The sequence below is a fragment of the Oncorhynchus kisutch genome, linkage group LG12 (genome assembly GCF_002021735.2).
Source record: "Oncorhynchus kisutch isolate 150728-3 linkage group LG12, Okis_V2, whole genome shotgun sequence".
NCBI classification, from domain to species: Eukaryota; Metazoa; Chordata; class Actinopteri; order Salmoniformes; family Salmonidae; genus Oncorhynchus; species Oncorhynchus kisutch.
Window position 1 is genome coordinate 57,162,982 of NC_034185.2, and position 21,496 is coordinate 57,184,477.

The following is a 21,496-nucleotide window of genomic DNA, read 5'->3' on the forward strand; positions in this document are numbered from 1 at the left end:
CACGGCGTATTGTTGTAAGGAAATTCTTGGCTCCAAATTAACACAATTATGTATCAGGTTGCTGAACTTTGGGATGGGAATTGATGTAGCCTGTGTCATTTGTGACAGTTTTGTGTTGCTTCATGCCAGGCCTGAAACATGAACTAAGACAGAAGCAATTGAAGGTCAAAATAAATATTTATGTCTTGGAGGACACCAGGGGTGAGAACCCAATACAGTTAAAACGTAATTCTAAAGCACTTCCTGTCTTCCGAAGGAAGTTCAATGGCTGCGCATCCAGTCGATTGTGCGATCTAAACACACCGAAACACACATTCACAAGCTGAGAAGGTGGAAACACCTGTCTGTACCGACAAAATACTATGGCTTTACATAATACGTGCATCCCAACTGATTTCTGTATTGGGTAAAGTTCAAAGTTGCACAAACATCTATCACATACATAAATAACAAGAAACGTAGGTAGGCCTAGCACTTATTGATCATTATTTTGTCTGATGAAGTATCTTGACTCAAAAAATGCTACAGTACTAAAATCAGTAAAGAGTGGACATTACTCCATGGTAGATGCTACACAAGCTATTTGATTGCTATGCAATTGCTATGCAATTTCAGTCCCCTTGTCTACACTGAAAAGTTACCGGAAAGGTCAACGGTTCCTCTGTACTGAAACGCTCCATAAAAGAATGTGATGTAGGACCAAAAGTACTGAACTGTCTACTTATAAGGCAAGAGAATGCTTGACTCTATTTCACACTGAGAGAAACTCTACTTGACCTGATTCATTAACTGGAGAAGCTGCATAACAAGTCTGTCATCCTGCTCCAGATAACACGATGGTTCAGCTCGCTTCCACGTCTTGCTTAATGAACACGGGGACTGTTGGGCTGCTTTATTTGAATGACTAGAACTTAGTCTACTAAGTTTATTTTGAAGATAATAAAGATGTTCAAAATAGCAAGAATAAATCATGTAAGTTTACCAGAAAAACCAGGATACATCATAATCCAAACAGGATTACTGGAAAACCAGGATACATCATAATCCAAACAGGATTACTGGAAAACCAGGGAATTTATTGAAAGTTCCAGGAATGATCCAATCCTAATCTAAACAGACAAGAAATGACCAACACATTTGAATACAGGCCAGACCACCAAAATAACAATGTTACATATAGCTATATTATGATCATCATTCACCTCCATGTTGACTGACCTGTCAGAGAGACAGAGATGTCACGTTGTGAAACGGAGGACGTGCTATGGTACTAGTATGATTTCGGCATGCCTCTTGTCTCCTACAGAATCTCTATCTACGATCTATCACCCTTTCCTGCTCCAGCTGTGTTTATCCTGCTCTGTGATTAATGGACCACAGGGAATCCCCTCCAGCCCCCCTGCCTCCCCTGCCCCAACATGTGACCTCTTCCTGGGGTTGGATCCTCCAGCGTGCTGGGGTAGTGGGGTAGTAACCTCCAGGGTGTTATCCTTCCCAGAATCGCCACAGCCAGTGTGAGAGAGAGAGGGGGAGGCAAGAGGTGAGAGGTCAGAGGGGAGAGGACACACATTATCTGGCAGTGATTAGAGGCTGAGAGAGAGAGATCACGGTGTGTGTTTCAGCTAGACGTGTGTGGATGTGATGTGGACTAGCTGTGACTTTTCTGAGGTGTACTCTGAGGTAACACTTAAATATTATATGGGGACTGTGATGGCTAGATCATTTTAAGTGCCACATAAATGTGAATTAGAGCATGTTAGTAAGAAAAGCTCTGAGGTAATTGTGAATTAAGACAGGGTTATGTAATCATTTACATGTAGATGGTTAGTGCAACACATTTGACATTTTATACACGATGCCAGGATGGAATGTCACTTCCTGTACTTTATAGATAAATCAAAGTAAACTAAAATAATGTTAGAACATTTTATTGGGGTAATTAACTGAAAAACGCAATTAAAAAAAGCCTATGAATTGTCTGTAATTCAAATTGGCTTCATGGAAAATATTTATTTATCGTATATTCCAGTACATTCTCATTACTTTCTCACACACTTGCAGTTGTCCCAATACCGTAACATCTGGCTGATCAGCACTGATTGCCGTGGTTCAAGGGGATATGCATATCTAAGGCCGATTAGCCCCCGGCATTAAACTGACTTTTGACCTTCATAATTGTGGTCCTGAGTAGGCCTGAGGGTCACAGCATGCTTAAGGGCCCACCTGCCTTAACACTGCCTGTACACTTAAGACTTCAGTACTCTGACCGCCACAACATCAACACGCAACCCAGGGTACTCACACAGCTGTGCTTTAAAGTTTTAGCAGGAATGGTAGTTGAAAGTAGTTCATTAATCAAAAATATAACATTTTCCTGACAAGCTCTCTAGCTAAATGACTGTTTTGGTATTATCCCACAATATGAAACTGAATTCAAATGATAAAAGGTATGACCCTAATTTTGTGTGGTCATAAAGATGCACTTATGTGTCTATTTAAGTGATAATGCCAGAGAAGCCGGTGTTTGGAGGATATATTGGCAGGGTGTTGTCAGGCCTGAGACGAAGAAGAGTACATCCTCCAAACACCGGCTTCAAGGGGATCATCACTTTTATTTTTACAATGGGTTACCAAAATATTTAAATAATGATTGGCAAATTGTATTTTCATTTGAAAAATTCTCATACTAACTCATCCTTCAACGAGATATAGTCCCGACACAAATCTTGTCAGGCTGTGCATGAAGACGAAGTCAGGTGCAGGAGAGCAGAGTATGATTAAATAAAGCGCACTTTATTATAGTTCCAAACCGGGAGCACAACAAAACAAACGCACTCCAAAAAATGGAACAATAAAGTAAAGCGCTTAACAACCACAACATAGCATGAAAACAATTACACACAAAACATGATGGGAAACAGAGGGTTAAATACAAGTAGATTGATTGGGGAAATGAAAACCAGGTGTGTATGAAAACAAGACAAGACAAATGGACATATGAATAATGGAGTGGTGATGGCTAGAAAGCCGGTGACCGCCGGTCGATCGCCGAACGAACAAGCAGAGGAGCCGACTTCGGCGGAAGTCGTGAGAAATCTAGGGTTCCTACCCAAGCCGGCTGGTCGATCGTTCTATCAGTTCGGCTTTGTTCTGTGTCTATGAACGTGACCCAGTCGTTCATTCAAAATGTTCTATTGCCATATTGGCTGGCAACGTTCTTATCCCTTGCTTGCCAGCTAGCCAACTACGGCTAACTTTCAGTCACGTCAAACAGTGCAGCCAGAATAACAACAAAGTAGCTGAATTTGCATTTGTTTAAGCTGTTTTCTAGTGATATTTATTTGCATACATCCATAACAATGAGCTAATAATGCGCAATTTCACCTGGCATAGAAAATGTGTTCTCTCGTCAGGACTCTGTTGTTCAGAGGAGCTAGACAACAACACAGCTAACACAGTCACTTCATACTGAAGCTGGAAAGACTGCAAACTAGCTGCATTTAATTTAGTTTTACCTGTTTTCTATTGACATTTCTTTGTAAACTCAACAAAAAAAGAAACGTCCTCACTGTCAACTGTGTTTATTTTCAGCAAACTTAACATGTGTAAATATTTGTATGAACATAATAAGATTCAACAACTGAGACATAAACTGAATAAGTTCCACAGACATGTTGTCACACCCTGACCATAGTTTGCTTTGTATGTTTCTATGTTTTGGTTAGTCAGGGTGTGATCTGAGTGGGCATTCTATGTTGGATGCCTTGTTTGTCTAACTTTTCATTATTAAAGTGGCTAGAGACGAGTCAGTATGTTGATAGTATGTTGATAGCATAGTAATGGCTGTTTAGCAGTCTGATGGCCTTGAGATAGAAGCTGTTTTTCAGTCTCTCAGTCCCTGCTTTGATGCACCTGTACTAACCTCGCCTTCTGGATGATAGCGGGGTGAGCAGGCAGTGGCTCGGGTGGTTGTTGTCCTTGATGATCTTTTTGGCCTTCCTGTGACTTCGGGTTTTGTAGGTGTCCTGGAGGGCAGGTAGTTTGCCCCCGGTGATGCGTTGTTCAGACCTCACTACCCTCTGTAGAGCCTTAGGGTTGGGAGCCTTACGGCTTGGGAAACAGTGTTTAAACCCTTTACAGTGAAGATATGTGTAGTTATTTGGAATTTTACGAAGTATCTTTAAAAGACAGAGTCCTGAAAAAGGGCCATTTCTTTTTTTTGCTGAGTTTATATATCCATAAAAATGATGCTAATTCATGATTTCGACTGGCTAAGAATAGCTGCCTGCCTGTCTCGTTCCGACACCCGACTCCTACACGTTCATTACTATGGGACAGCCGGAGATCAAATTGCAATATTGAAACAATATTAGATAGACAGCAAGGTTTATACAAATCTGGGGATTCTTTAAAACCAATTTCTAGTCCAAAAGAAATCATTGCTTTAGCCGGTGGTAACTTGTGGAATAGACACCGGCTGGAATGCGGTTTTAACCAATCAGCATCCAGGATTAGACCCACCCGTTGTATAAACCCTGGCAGATGAATCTATTCTAACACATAATGAATTGCACTCTCCATTGGGGAGTTACAGTTAAGTGTTGTGACAGAACAGTACTGCCCATTTGCTGGTCGGATGCCAGTATCTTCTCAACAGTTTGGTGGTTGCCTTTAGGATATGAGTAATCTGCCGTATAGACTGTGCCAGTACCCAGTCTTATCATCGGAGTCCATCAGTCTCTGGGTTGGAGGGAGTAATGCAGACTAAACCCTGTTATATCCAGTGGTTTCCTGTGTTAAGGGATCAAAGGGTAGGAAATGGGCATGGCGTGCACAGCTACAACGGGCAGAGCTACACAGCTGACCTGGGTTCAAATATTATTTGAAATCTTTCAAATACTTTAGCTAAACCTGATTGAGCTTACCTGTTGCAATGGAATCAATTAAAAAGCCCCAAAACTGCATGCACACCCTGCCCCCTTGGCACTCCAGGCACGCTAAAACAAATGCTGAAACTATTTGAAAGATTCAAAATAGTATTTGAACCCAGGTCTGCTACACAGTTCCACAGTCATGCAGATGTGGGTTGTTGACCATAGATTTCGTGCTGCTGTTTTAATCATTGTGTTCTTATTGTTGGGTGTTTCATTCCAGAAGCCTGACATTAGGTCTGTTGGGGTCACCTGGTTGTTTCAGATTGATGGAGAAGTGCATTGAACTTGACCTGTCCGCTAGTATTTCAAGACAATTCAAGACTTGAAGAATGTTGAAATGTTGAAGCCAGTTTTTGTTGTTTATGGGAATTTGTGGGACACCGTGGAGGAAAACACAGCATGTCATGTGGGGGAAGAGAGAGAACTGGGGAAACACGCACATTTAAACACAAAGAAAAACCTCAGTTTTCCCCACATCCTGCGAGGAAGTTAAGGACAGTGCCATTTGGCAAGACAAAAGACAAAGCAAAGAAATGAAGAACAGATATTATAAGATCATAAGACTACAATTTCCTGGATTTATGAGAACAAAACAGAGCTGCAGTCTCATCACTGTACTCACATATCAAACTCAAACTGGCACAAGGAAACCTAGTTCACATGAACTTAAACAGCTTTGTGACCACAATTACATATGGGGGAGTTCTGGGCTGTGATAACGGGGTTAGTTGCCATTTTGTAGCATGTCGCATCATGTCATGACTCATGCTCGTGTAAATCTCACAAAGATATGTACGTATGACATTCAACTTGTTCAACCCTGGAGGCGATCCTTCACACACACACGATCCTGGAGGCGATGCTCCTCTCCTAGTTTACAATGGGATATAGCAAGAGCAGGCTTGACGATTGAGCTTTTTAATTGTGTAAATAGCGTTTATGTATATCCACACAGTGTCATGACGCAATAATATACAGTCTGGTTCAGTCAGTAATGACTCAGACAACCAGATGTCTCCTGGCGGATGGTTTAGGTCATCTGACGATGGTTCGTTCACATGGAACAAACTCCAGACATACAGAGAGCGAGAGATAGAAAGAGAGTGAGAGAGACCGAGACGGAGCCCGAGAGACAGAGCTAGGGAGAGAAAGGCAGAGAAAGGCAGAGAAGGAGAGAGAGAGAGCACAGAAACTGTCTTCCTCACAGAACCATGTGTTGAGGGAGTCCTCATCGTTTCCTGTGGTTGTTTACACTGACATGTCCTGACGGAACAGAGCACATCTGCTATGCAAGCGAGGACAAATATTATGTTTTAGCTATCCAAACGTGTTTTGATCACATGACATTGTGAAAAGAAGATAGACTTACTTTAGTGAAGTGGGGATGGATCGACTAAGGTTTCAGCATCCCAAATGGCACCCTATTCCATATGTTGTACACTACTTCTACAGTCTACGTGACTAAGGAAAAGGGCCATGTTCAAAACCTAGTACACTATATAGGGAATAGGGTGCCATTTGAGATTCAACTCTTTCTACAGGGCTACGTGACTGAATAAATAGTCACCTAGGGAACAAGGTTCCTGTGGCTTGGGAAAGTGAAATATACAGAATATACTAGAGTCTAAAGAGAGCCGAAATGACATTCCCTTTACAGAGGAAGTCATCCATTTTTGGATCGATGGTCAGTCCTTGAATCCAGGATTGCTTCTTTAACCACAGAGCATACTAGCCCCAGCAGTTATGTCAGCTTTCTAAGCACGACATGCTAGATGAAGAGGAAAACTGTGTGGGAACTTGTGAAGACATGCAACACAGTTTAGATGAGAGATTAAAATGTATATGTTGCTGGAAATCAAAATATGCATGTTATAAAACGAGTCTATTTAGCCATTGAACTACTGTTCCTCACATTATAACATTCCCCACTGGGGTCATGTGAAAAGAAATACATCATGAGATGCATAACAGAAAATAACTCTTATGTTAAGGTGGATTGGTAGGTGGCTTCTAAGGTTTAGTATTAAAGCACAAGAGAGTGGCTGAGAACACGCTATTGTATAAAGGGAAGAAAAAATATGATTGTGACTGTGAAATATTTCTGCATAACACACTTTTTAATGTGAATCAATGATTTCGGTGGGAGATTTGTGCACCAGTTTGAGATAAGCATTCATCTCCAGCCAGGATTCAGGTAACATCGGTTAACTGATGTATTTAATATAACCTGGGCAGCCTCTTCTATTACATAGGAATATTAAACATAGTTATATTATATTCATAATGAGTTAACAATATCAACAAATCTGTTGACTGACTCCAAGCTTTCATATAACAGAGTTATTCGATACAATGCATAACATTGTCTGGGAGATGTATGTTTTAATTGTACACGGTCCCTGTCAAATAAACGTCATGAAATAACATTAAAAACGATGTGTCATATGAACCCGTGGCTGTTGAATAAGAACCCGTGGCTGTTGAATATGAACCCGTGGCTGTTGAATATGAACCCGTGGCTGTTGAATAGGAACCTGTGGCTGCTGAATATGAACCCGTGGCTTAAAGCTGGAATCTTTAATGGTGGAACAGTCCATTTGGGATATTACAACAACAAAGAAGTTACTGCAAACAACAAACATCGTTTTTTTCCCCAGCAGACATCACTGCATGCGCGATAGAACACCACAATATGTACTGCTTTTTGTTGTTGTTGCTACCAACGCTCCTCAGCTGCTACGGAAAATGTAGTGTCCTTCATTACCACCCAACATGCTGTGCGGGTTCACTGAGGTCATCATCCATGGAACAGCATGAGAGAGGGGACGTCCTGCTGTTAGCGACCCTCTGAGGAGAGTAGATTACATGCACCAGTATAGAGGATCACCCCACAGCCATACCTCCACCTGGAAGCATAGCCCCAGTAGCCTTGCTAATGATCCAGCCCCTTGCTGGCTCCATGGTCAAATGGGGAGTCATTAAAAGTGCTAATAACCTGGGGGATAGTCCTCAACCACCATGACACCAGGTTGTTGTTAGTGCCTAAGGCCCTTGTTTGTCAAATCTTGTTGAGGCATTTCTTCTAACAGTTAATACAACCGTGTAGAAAAAGCCCTCGGTACGTGTGATTCAATTTGCTCATCTACCTTTTTGCTTTCATTGATGGGTGATGTCACAAATCCCAATGTAACAATCTGATTGATGCCAAACAACACCCTTATAACAGCGTAGCCTACTGTACAGCGTGCTCATAATTATTCAAGTTTTTTCAATGCTAGTGTCAACTCCACCATGTGTTAAGAGTGAAGTGCCTACACTCAGATTAGCATCAGAGTAGCCTACATACCAGCCCACTGCTGCATAGAGGATAGTGTTTAGGTTGGACACTGTCCAGTCCTGTACAAGTCTCCTGGCTTTACCAGTGGCTGAACTGAACAAACATTTCAACAAACCACAAAACCACCCTAAATATCGACAAATATGCATGTAAGAGGAAAATATGCTGTTCTGTAGACATCTACTGGTCCCTATGGTAGTTTTGATTCAACATGAAACTGTTCATCTGTCTGCGAGGCAGTATAACGTTCTACATAAAGTGATCAACAGCTAGACATAGAGGTCAACTGGATTCATATACCTTGTATTTATAGAGAGTGTGTCAGAGGGCACTGATCTGAACAACCAATGAGAAATGGCTCTATGACAGAATTATGCAATTGCCTTGTCTTGGGCAGTCTGTGTGGACGGCTGCGGGTGTGTGATTTAGTCTGGTACCTATTTCCCAATATTGTGCACTACTTTTGATGAGGAACCATAGGGCTCTGGTCAAAAGTAATGCACTACAGTGCTATTTTGGACCCACCCTTGTCTTGGGCAGTCTGTCTGGATGAGTGGATGGCTGCTGGTGTGTGATTTGACAAGTCATAGACTGTTCTCTCTGCTACCACATTGCAAGTGGTGCCGATGCACCAAGTTTGGAACCAACAGGACCCTGAACAGCTTCTATCCCCAAGCCACAAGCCTGCTAAATAGTTAGTCCGCGTAGCTATTGGTTAACTATTTAAGAATCTGCCTTAACACTTTTTGCACTTTATTCCAGTTATATGTACATGTCTACCTCAATTACCTCGTACCCCTGCACATCTATTATTTCTCTATTTTCTTTCTCTCTACATTGTTGGGAAGGGCCCGTAAGTAAACACTTCACTGTTAGTCTACACCTGTTGTTGACGAAGCATGTGACAAATAACATGTGATCTGATTTTAGAGTGACGTTTTACTGAGGAACGATCAGGCCTATTCTACTTCCTGTGTGTGTTGTTGAAAGGGGCTCCACGGTCATCTTTCACCCCGAGAAATGTGGTTCTGCTGGGAACCTCGGAACTCAATATTAGCTCAGCGAATTCAATACAGAAGGGAGCTCTCTGAGAAATGTACTTCTCCTGGCGGATGACATTTCCTAAGAAGCCCTACGTTGTCAAGCTGCACTGTAACATAGTCTGAACCGATGATAATTACAAAGTGTTGTTTTAGGACCAGACAGAGAAGGGCCCCTTACTGCAACTTGATACTCAGATAATATGTTCCATCTACTTCCAAGGTGCATAAACACCATGGTAGCCAGAGTAGGAGGTGGCCTGTAGTGTTTAGGTAAGGAAGAGTCGCCTGCGCCTCAGTCTTTTAAAATGAAAAAGTACAAGAGGACTTGTCTCTAGTCTCTATTTTGTGCTTATTCTCCACACCCCTTACGGTGTTTCAGACGGCCCCCTTTCTTTGTCGACCCAATTCATTGACGGAGAGGGTCTCTTCAGAGGCGTCTTGTCACGTTCTCTTTGGAGTAGTGCACCCGATACGACTGTATTCCTCCGTCCCCATAACAATGGTACAATGAGGAGTAGACAACAACAAGACGTTCTGTCATCACAAAGACCTCTCAGGCCAAATCCTGTTACGGGTCTGATGCAAAGCATAGGAACTACAGCCAGTCAGTGTGTCCTTAAATAATAAATAAAGGGCCGGTTATTCAGGAAACAAGCCTCTAGACCTCCAGCCTCTTTGAAATGGGAGACCACCTATGGAGGAGCCCGGAGGAACCTTTCCATGCATAGCCTTGGCTACTCGGGCCTCTGGGGCGAGACACAGGACCTAAATTACTGTGTACCCAATGTACGACCGAGGCCCAAATCCCAATTTCTCTGCTTTGTTTTTCCAAGGGGCTGATTTTTCCGAGGTCCCAGTGAGAACATGCGGTCCCATGAAACACATCCAAGAAAAACAGCAGACCCTGACCTGTGGGGATTGCCCGAGCTAGGTTTCTCATGGGATGGACACGAGAGCCAGGATGATTTAATTACACAAAGACAACATCACGTGTCACCAGGGGTTACGGGCAGTCACCTTTATGGGGCTAGAGGGCCAGAGGAGAGGGGGTGGATGTTCACAGCTGATGTACCCATATTTTGCTTACCTGGGCCCATGGCCTGGGTTGATTGGCTCGATGTAACCAGCTACATTGACACACAAGACGGTATTGCTTTCATCTGTCTCCTAATTACAGTACTGAAGGGGTGTGCTGCACCAGGGGAGGGAAAGACGGGAATTGCAGGAGGAATGGACTTGGACAAAGAGAGAGTGTGTGTTTTTGTGTGTGTGTCCATGCCTTTGTGTGTGTGTGTGTCTCGCTTGGACGTCCTCCCATCCCACTGGTGTGTGTTTACAGGACACGGTGTTGTTTTTCAGGAACAGAAGGGTCCAGATGAGATCAGAGCTGGTTTTGATCTGGATAAAAGCTCCTCTCTTCACGAGGCCGGTGTTCCTTCAGCTCTGAGTCCCCATAGCTCAGAGGCAAATGTGGCTTCAGTTCCTATGCATGTGAAGAGTCGATGACAATGTGTCTGAGATCAACCAACAGGCTCACCCTTCATCTTATGAGTAAGAGCCTTTGTCGGCTTAATGGGATATGTTTCAAATGTAATCCTTTAGCTATGACATCACATATTTAACCCTCATGCATTTGATCTTGTCTTATTCCAATGTTGAGCAATATTATGGTTCAGAAACCAAAAGTATTACCCAAGTAGGAGCTTATGGGAACTTAACATACACCGATTGTACAAAACATTAAGAACACCTTCCTAATATTGTGGTGGACCATTCTTGATGCACATGTGAAACTGTAGAGTGTGAAAACCACAGCAGCGTTGAAGTTCTTGACACAAACCGGTGCTCCTACCATTTGGCATTTGGTATTTTGTTAGGATCCCCATTAGCTGTTGCGAAAGCAGCAGCTACTCTTCCTGGAGTCCTCACAAAACATGAAACATGACATAATACAGAACATTAATAGACAAGAACAGCTCAAGGACAGAACTACATCAATACAAAATAAATGAAAAGAGGCACACGTAGCCTACATATCAATACCAAATCATACACACAAACTGTCTAGGTCAAATAGGGGAAAGGCGTTGTGCTGTGAGGTGTTGCTTTATCTGTTTTCTGAAACCAGGCTTGCTGTTCATTTGAACAATATGAGATGGAGTGGAGTTCCACTTTACTCAGTACTTTGTTGAAACACATTCGCCAGCAATTACAGCCTCAAGTCTTCATGGGTATGACGCTACAAGTTTGGTACACCTGTATTTGGGGAGTTTCTCTCATTCTTCTCTGCAGATTCTCTAAAGCTCTGTCAGGTTAGATGGGGAGCGTCGCTGCACAGCTATTTTCAGGCATCTCCAGAGATGTTCGATCAGGTTCAAGTCCGGACTCTGGCTGGGCCACTCAAGGACATTCAGAGACTTGTCCTGAAGCCACTCCTGCATTGCCTTGGCTCTGTGGTAAGGGTCGTTGTGTGGTTAGAAGGTGAACATTTGCCCCAGTTTGAGGTCCTGAGCACTCTTGAGCAGGTTTTTGCTCCATTAATCTTTCCCTCGATCCTGACTAGTCTCCCAGTCCCTGCCGCTGAAAAACATCCCCACAGCATGATGCTGCCACCACCATGCTCACCGTAGGGATGGTGCCAGGTTTCCTCCAGACGTGACACTTGGCATTCAGGCCAAAGAGTTCAATCTTGGTGTCATCAGACCAAATAAATCTTGTTTCTCATAGTCTGAGAGTCCTTTAGGTGCCTTTTGGCAAACTCCAAGCGGGCTGTCACGTGCCTTTTACTGAGGTCTGGCTTCCGTCTGGCCACTCTACCATAAAGGCCTGATTGGTGGAGTGCTGCAGAGACGGTTGTCCTTCTGGAAGTTTTTCCCATCTCCACAGAGGAACTCTGGAGCTCTGTCAGAGTGACCATCGTGTTCTAGGTCACCTCCCTGACCAAGGCCCTTCTCCCCTATTGCTCAGTTTGGCCAGGCGGCCAGCTCTAGGAAGAGTCTTGGTGGTTCCAAACTTCTTCCATTTAAGAATGATGGAGGCCACTGTGTTCTTGGGACCTTCAATGGTGCAGAAATGTTTGGTACTCTTCCCGAGATCTGTGCCACGGCACAATCCTGTCTCGAAGCTCGATGGACAATTCCTTCTACCTCATGGCTTGTTTTTTTCTATGACCTGCACTGTCAACTGTGGGACCTTAAGTAAACAGGTGTGTGCCTTTCCAAATCATGTCCAATCAATTTAATTTGACCACAGGTTGTCTCTAATCAAGTTGTAGAAACATCTCAAGGATGATCAATGGTAATAGGATGCACCTGAGCAATTTTCAAGTCTCATAGCAAAGGTTCTGAATATTTATGTAAATAAGGTATTTCTGTTGTTTATAATTAATACATTTGCAAAAAAAAATATAAAACCTGTTTTTGCTTTGTCGTTATGGGCTATTGTGTGCAGATTGATTAAGATTTGTATTTATTTAAACAATTTTAGAATAACGCTGTAACGTAACAATATGTGGAAGAAGTCAAGGGGTCTGAATACTTTGCGAATGCACTCTATATCAGCCCTTTGATTACAATGAAGAGCAGAACGTGCTGCTCTGTTCTAGGCCACCTGCTCGACTGGACAAAAATCAAGTTATGACAAAACTAGATCCTGCAGGATCTACTTTTTGGCTTGTGGTGTCAAAAAAGCAGAGCATCTCTTTACTACAGACAGATCTCTCCCCATCTTTACAACCATTGAATCTATATGTTTTGATCACGACAGTTTACAATCTTCTAAGGTAACGCCAAGTAATTTAGTCTCCTCAACTTGTTCAACAGCCACACCATTCATTACCAGATTCAGCTGAGGTCTAGAATTTAGGGAATCATTTTGACCAAATACAATGCTCTTAGTTTTAGAGATGTTCGGGACCAGACCAATTACTGGCCACCCATTCCAAAACAGACTGCAACTCTTTGTTAAGGGTTTCAGTGACTTCATTAGCTGTGGTTGCTGATGTGTATATGGTTGAATCATCAGCATACATGGACACACATGCTTTGTTTAATGCTAGTGGCAGGTCATTGGTAAAAATAGAAAAGAGTAGAGGGCCTAGAGAGCTCCCCTGCACTACACCACACTTTACATATTTGACATTGGAGAAGCTTCCATTAAGGAAAACCCTTATATTAAAACCCTTATATTAGATAGATAGCTCTGAATCCACGATATGGCAGATGTTGAAAAGCCATAACACATTTTTTTTTGACCCTGTTCAAAGGCACTCTTTTGTCTTTGCCATTAATCCTCTGAATGGCACACATTTACAATCCATGTCTCAATTGTCTCAAGGCTTAAAAATTCTTCTTTAACCTGTCTCCTCCCCTTCATCTACACTGATTGAAGTGGATTTAACAAGTGACATCAATAAGGGATCATAGCTTTCACCTGGATTCACCTGTTCAGTCTGTCATGAAAAGAGTTCTTAAGGTTTTGTGCACTCAGTGTCATTTTAATGTTTGGAAAACTCGTGTCCCGTAAACAAATCATAAACTTAACCCTAAACCTAATCCTAACTCCTGACCTTAACCCTAGCCCTAACCCTAACCCTAAACCTAATCCTAACTCCTGACCTTAACCCTAGCCCTAACCCTTAAGCCTAAAATGTATTCCAATTCAAATTCCTACTTTCCCTAACCCTAACTCAAAGCCTAACCTTAACTCCTAACCCTAAACCTAACCCTAAATTCTAACCTTAAACCTAACTGTAACCCTAACCCTAAACCTAACCCTAAATTCTAACCTTAAACCTAACTGTAACCCTATCCCTAAACCTAACCTTTGAGCCTAAAATAGCCTTTGTCCTCGTGGGGACCTTGGTAATGTCACGTCCTGACCTTAGTTCCTTTTGTATGTCTCTATTTTAGGTTGGTCAGGGCGTGAGTTGGGGTGGGCATTCTATGTTTTGTTCTTGTGTTTATATTTCTATGTGTTTGTCCTGGTATGGTTCCCAATCAGAGGCAGCTGTCAATCGTTGTCTCTGATTGAGAATCATACTTAGGTAGCCTGTTTTCCCACTTTTGGTTGTGGGTGGTTATTTACTGTTTAGTGTGTTGTTTCACCTGACAGAACTGTTTCGTTTCTTTCATTCACTTTGTTATTTTGTTTTGTGTGTTCAGTTCTAATAAATTAACGTGGACACTTACCACGCTGCATATTGGTCCGATCTTGACTACTCTTCCTCAGACAAAGAAGAGATTCGTTACAGAACCACCAACCACAACCGGACCAAGCAGCGTGGTAACCAGGAGCAGAGGGTTCTGGACTTCCCCAGCCTGGGCACAGGCTGGGGAATATCGCTGCCCCAGGGAAGAGCTGGAGGCACGGCAGCGCAACAGGGACTAGAGGCAGCCCCAAAAATGTATTGGGGGGAGCACACGGGGAGTGTGGCTAAGTCCGGTAGGAGACCTGAGCCAACTCCCTGTGCTTACCGTGGCGAAAGGTTGACCGAGGAGCCACCGCGGCCAGAGCCGCCACCGCGGACAGTTGCCCACCCAGACCCTCCCCTATGGGAGACCCTCGCCTAAGAGATTCGTTACAGGTAAGGTCCCCACGAATGACAATTTTCCTTATTTTACTAACCTTGTTGGGGCTTTGGGGGATTTCCAGTACCCACAAGGATAGTAAGATTTTTTTTTTAAAGGATAGTAATACAATCACACACACACACACACACACACACACACACACACACACACACACACACACACACACACACACACGCACACACGCACTGGCCAGACAAGACAGAGGTCATGCTAAAGGTATGTACAGAGAGATATAGAGCTCAGTCAGGGTCAATCCCCACTTTAAAGCCAAGATAACAAACTACCTCAGAAATATGAATAATTTACACCGAGGTTGTTAGTGTGTAAACTGTGTGGTTTAGCATCATCTGAGTGCTAACGCTTCCCTCTAACATCTCTGTTTATGAGATTTGGACATAAACTCATAAATAATGGGTCTTTGATGGGTGTGTAATCTATCTTGTTTCACTACTCCACCTGATAACTGCTCCTATAGCCCCCATTTCCATTATCCTAAACCCTCATGAAGTTCATACAAATACGTTATGAACATCTGAAAGGGCACTTTTACGAAGTATTTGATGTATTCCCTCAATTACATTTGACTTCCATTACTCCTTTCATCAAGCCAAACCTTTCTAACAGGAAACACGGCGTGACCCTTGTAATTGCCAACAAGCAACAGGGGGCCGTTGTTAAAAAAACAGTTGGCCATTTTACATCCAAATGATGATATACAAAGAGGTCACAAACCAAGACAGATGATGACATAGAAGACTGTTAGACAGCAGTACGGCTGACTAAAGTGCCTCAAGTGAAAGCGTTGATTTGGATAAGAGCAGCGTTCTGGCGTCATTGTTGAATATCATCCAACACAAACAACTGGAACATTGTTCAGGGATTAATCATCATTAATGAAGTCACAACCAAAACATTCTGACATCCAGGTATAAATGACATTTTGGAAAGTGCAATGAGTGCAGTGAGCGACTCTGTCTTTGAGACTATTGGCTAGAACACAGAAGTGAAAATATGGAATGATGCGAATAATGTTTTGGATGATGCTTTTCTGTAAGATAATAAAAAATGGCTGTCCTGGATAGACAGAATGAAGTGTCAGTAATTGGCCTTTTCCAAACATTAAGAACACATTCATCCTTTTTAAACAGTACGATGGTAGTTTATGTAATTTTGTCACAGAAATGTTTTACTTTGATCCCAAGTGTTAGGAGTGATTTTCTTTCCAGGGTTTGTTAAACAAACCAAAACTGATACAGCTCGAAAAGGCGGTTTATGATTAGTTTGTTTTTTACAACTAATTTCAACTCGTATCGTTTTTTATCTTAATGCCTTGATGCCTTTTGTTTTCTTTTTCATTTAATAGTGTATGATCACGAACATGTGACCTGGACCGGCTTCAAAAGTGCCCTTACCGTTCTACAGATGGTAACACTTAATTGGTAACAGAATAAAACGCTTGATGACTACGGTTGAAACTGTTCCCAGGGAGGGTGAACTTGGCAAGAAAGAGTTCCCCTGTCGTAGAAACAACATCTAACCATCAAATAGCACAAGGAAGTAAACAGGGCTTTAATAGGGAGCAAGGGAATATAAATATAGATCTGAGGGAGCATTCAAGGTTTGAACTGAGTTATAAAGATAATGTTGGACTTTTCTCTGATGTTCTTTTATGAATCCTTAATCAAATCATTGGATTTCGAGTAACCATATTTGTGTGGATTCCTGCAAATATTCAGAGGATGTGTTAACTGCTGTCCTTGATGATTGAGTTTCAGCTTTATGTTGCTTATTTACCTTGCTTAGTAGGAGGTACCAGTGTATCGAATTCCAGTGTATAGGAGTTTTCAACAAATCCCAGAACTCTAGGCTTATGAAAACATCATCCTAAAACCCTAAATCCGTAAAATAATCAAACAGTATAATTACAACACGCACATACCTCTCTAAAAAGGAGTGAGGGAAAGGTGGAAGGAGGAGACACCACCTGGAATCCATTATCTCTAGTTGGTGGAAGCCCTCGCCCCTCGCCTCCCATCCCGACCCCCTCAGAGGGGTACGTACATAAGCCGGCTACCCATGAGGTCCCCACTCCATGATGGCTAGCATAAGCCATTGGCCACAGGGCTTGTATGTCTCATCCAACGCACATGGAAAATGCTAACATAGCAATATATAGTAATTACTCAATATAACAGGCTATCAATTCAGCCATTGTGAAGATGGCAATGAATCACCCCTTTACGTGTTTCACTTGTGTCCGTAATTTATTCATGTATTATTATGAAAGACTGGTGAGCTGAGATTTGAGTTGGAACACATTTTAAGTTCTTATCCATCTCTTCCAGCCTCATCAAATATGAACAGCTATATATGACGACCTCATAATGGAGAGTACAGAATAAGAACACTTCAGGGAATACTACAATTCTAGCACAGTTGTCTTTGTGTTGACATCAGTGTTTACAAAAGCAACATGGGAACATGAGTTGTCCTTCCTGGCATATCTATTACAATGGAATGAGCACTGAGGAAATGGTCAAACATTTTAGACATGGAACATTTTTAAAGTAGTATAAATTCCTACCTTCTGTGGTTTCCTTTCTCTTTACCACTCTCACAAACTTTAACCTTATAGTCTTGCTGTGGTACGGATTGTCAGTTAGCTACTTTATTGTCCATCGGTGAGTGTTGCTACCTCTTAAATTCCCCTTCAGATTTACAAGGATGTCTTGACAGAGTGGCTGGAGACTAGCATGTGAAAAGCTTAACCTTTTGTAAGGTTCAGACGTTTCTTTAGTCTCTGGCTCCTGGCCTAGATGTGCAACGTTCTGAGTGCATTTTGGGGCGCAATGAATTCTTGGACTGTTATTAGTCTGAATATGATAAGGAAACACATACAATGTTACTACGACATACTCAAAGGCTTGGTTATATCACATTATTTTAGACAATGATTCAAAAGAAAATGTTAGTTTTCTGGGGTAGCCTAGAGATTGCATTTGTATTGTTTTAACAGTTTTGACATTTTAAGATGAAATTGTACATAACATATTGATGTTAGATCTCAGTTTGTATGTTTTCGGTCCTTATGGTCATTCACCACTCCCATACATCCAAGACATTATCAGGCTGGAGATGCTGTATGATGGGCAAATCTCCACTAGATGTCATGGTTGCTTGGTTTTGAAAAATTTACTTTCACATGTATCTAGAGAAATCAACCAAAGTTACAGATTTCTGCTTGTTAAAAGAAGGAAACAGTAGGCAGAGAAAGATGGAAAGATGACTGCTAGAGAATGTCCTGACCTAAAGAGTCATTTTAACATCTCTATTTCTTTTAACATCTCTGTATGTTTGGGTCAAACTGGTTGATATATGGTTTTTATAATATGTTCCTTTACATACGCATCGCACGTACCCTTTTTCTAAATATTCTGTGGATAGTTAATTGAAATGTTTATCTGTCTTTTATTATTGCATTTGTTATGATGATAATCATAGATATTTTATGATGATGGTTTTATGACGCTATTAGACTCGAAAGGAAAATATTGGAAACAGAACCTCAATAAGCTCAATTATTAAAAACATATTTACAAACACACAAACAATGAACAATCTGGATCCAAGAAAGAAAACAAAGAGGTCCAAATAAGTACATTTTAAAAAACATGCCACGGAATGGTTCATATGATGTTTCTGCTTCTAATTGTACTTTCTGGACGCTGTCGCAATACGCAATCATTTACAGTGGTGTATCGACCAATATCCTGTATTAACTAAGATAGCAAAATCAACCCATTACATTTTTAGTCAGCCTTTGTGCAGTCAGAACAATTGGAGAGTATCACTCACGTTCCACTTTCTCTCCCTCTCCCCCACTTTTTCTCTCTCTTTCTCCTAACCCTTCTCTCTATCCCTCCCCCCTCTCCAAACCTACCTCTCCACCCCCACTTGCCATCTTTCCAATTCAACACTCAAGTCAGAGAGACAGATGCCTCTCTTCGGAAACTTCTGAGGAGGCATATACGAAGTGGAAGTGATGAAAGCCACAAGAAGCCGGGTCCCACTGCAGCAAGGTCTCGGCTCTTTGCTCTCGCCTGCCGGCGAGCACAAGCTCCCCTCATTTAGAAAAAGCACTGTACATCCTGGAACCTGGGTTCCCCTTCTTTTTTAATTAAAACCCGTGTGGATTCGCCTCCCTCAGACCCCAGTAGAGAGAGAGGGGTTGTAGCGGGGAAAAAGTTCCAAGTTGTTCCACTTGACAGGTATATTTAAGTTCACCCAGTTTGACCAGATGGATCATGTATTTTGTATAAGGCGTTATTATATGGCGGATGGGTGGGAGGCGGGGGGGGGGGCATATATATATATATATATATATATATCAAACAAGTGGAGGGAAACGTAGAGTGGGAAAGAGGAAAAAGCATGGGGAGGAGGTGGGGATGAGGGAGCAGAGATCAACAAGCACGGAGGAGGAGGCAACGGCGTGGAGATCCTTCTGGGTGATCTTCTTAGATCTTGTGAGAGGAGCATCGTCAAGAATTCATCCGGTCTTTAGCTGGCGTTAGATAAGATGTTTGAAAGACTTAATTGTAAATATTAATAAACATAGCTAATTATGCTTAACTGAAAAATGGATTTGTGTGAACGTCTGTAGATGAATGGCAGCGTCCCATCGAGAGGATACCACTAATAGGTTGTATGATTCATTTATTGGTTCCTTACTCATCAACAGCATCAAAACATGGGACAAACAAACATGACGTAGTCACCTGATCAAAGCAGATGGACATGATGATGTTTTGAATAATTCTTTATATTGAACTGGTCTTTGGGAGGAAACGGTTTATGTTCGTTCACTCGTCATTTGAAAATATGTTCTTCATCCAAAATAGAACTTTTCAAAGAGTTGCGAACTCACTACATGAACAACAATTTGAGAAATTGAGAATAATGCATAGGCCTACTATACAATAAAGTGAACGAAAATATAAATGCAACATGTAAAGTGTTGATCCCAAGTTTCATGAGCTGAATTAAAAGATCCCAGAAATGTTCCATACTCACAAAAAACGTATTTCTCTAAATTGTTTTGCTGAAATTAGTTTACATTGCTGTTAGTGAGCATTTATTTTACATTTGCCAATATAATCCATCCATCTGACAGGTTGGAAATTGATTAAACAGCATGAGCATTGCACAGGTGCACCTTGCACTGGGGACAATAAAAGGCCACTCTAAAATGTGCAGTTTTGTCACACAACACAATGCCACAGGTGTCTCAAGTTTTGAGGAAGCGTGCAATTGGCATGCTGACTACAAGAATGTCCATGAGAGCTGTTGCCATAGAATTGAATGTTCATTTGTCTACCAAATGCCGCCTCTAACGTTGTTTTTCGAAAATGTAGCCGTACATCCAACTGGCCTCACAACCGCAGACCACATGTAATCATGCCAGCCAAGGACCTCCACATCCAGCTTCTTCACCTGCGGGATCATCTGACCCCAGCCACCCGGACAACTGATGAAACTGTGGGTTTGTACAATTGAAGATTTTCTGCACAAACTGTCAGAAACCATCTCAGGGAAGATCATCTGTGTGCTTGTTGTCCTCACCAGGGTCTTGACCTGAGTGCAGTTTGGCGTCGCAACCGACTTCAGTGGGCAAATGCTCACCTTCAATGGACACTGGTATGCTGGAGAAGTGTGCTCTTCATGGATGAATCCCGGTTTCAACTGTACCGGACAGATGTATGAGGTCATGACGTTTACATTTGAGTCATTTAGCAGACGCTCTTATCCAGAGAGATTTACAGTTAGTGCATTCATCTTAAGATAGCTAGGAGGGCCAACCACATAGCACAGACATTTCATGGGACAACATTCCACAGGCCACAATCAACAGACTGATCAACTCGATGCGAAGGAGATGTGTCGCGCTGCATGAGGCAAACGGTGGTCACACCAGATACTGACTGGTTTTCTGATCCACGCCCCTACCTTTTAAAAAAAAGCTATCTGTGACCAATAGATACATATCTGTATTCCCAGTCATGTGAAATCCATTGACTAGGGCTTAATTCATTCATTTCAATTGACTGATTTCCTTATATGAACTGTAACTCAGTAAAATCTTTGAAATTTTCGCATGTTGCATTTATATTTTCGCTCAGTGTGCATCGTCCAAGTAGGGGAAGGAAGACATTTTGTTTAGACGAGAGCTTTAGCGTCAGCTCCCTCTAGTGAATTATTTTGGAATGGACGAGCTGGACACTTCATTAGGAATGAAAGGGGCCATAAGGATAGATAGGAAAACACCCAGGAACTTGACGACTGAATGCTGATTAGCCACATACTCTTAGTAACTTAATTTCACTGATGATTTTAGCAAGATATACATATTGTACATGTGACTCTGTTACCGTGAAGGCAGGAGGGTAGAGTATGTAGATACACTGTCACTAAGATAACTCCTTTGCAGCCCGAAGCACGTTGAGAGGCCAGAGAACACTATTATTGGACCTATAGCACATAACAGTCTGTCCATCGCCCAGTAGCAGAATCTACCTTACTACAAGTCAGTTT

The 21,496-nt window shown here is 42.1% G+C and overlaps 1 long non-coding RNA gene across 1 annotated transcript; it reads left to right on the top strand.

Annotated features, from left to right (window-relative positions):
• The first annotated feature begins 1,528 nt into the window (after positions 1 to 1,528).
• Positions 1,529 to 19,545, top strand: LOC116376558 (uncharacterized). Its single transcript, XR_004212009.1, has 4 exons — positions 1,529 to 1,680; positions 10,674 to 10,865; positions 14,544 to 14,898; positions 18,888 to 19,545. It is a non-coding gene; the product is annotated as an uncharacterized LOC116376558 (long non-coding RNA).
• The last annotated feature ends 1,951 nt before the right edge of the window (positions 19,546 to 21,496 follow it).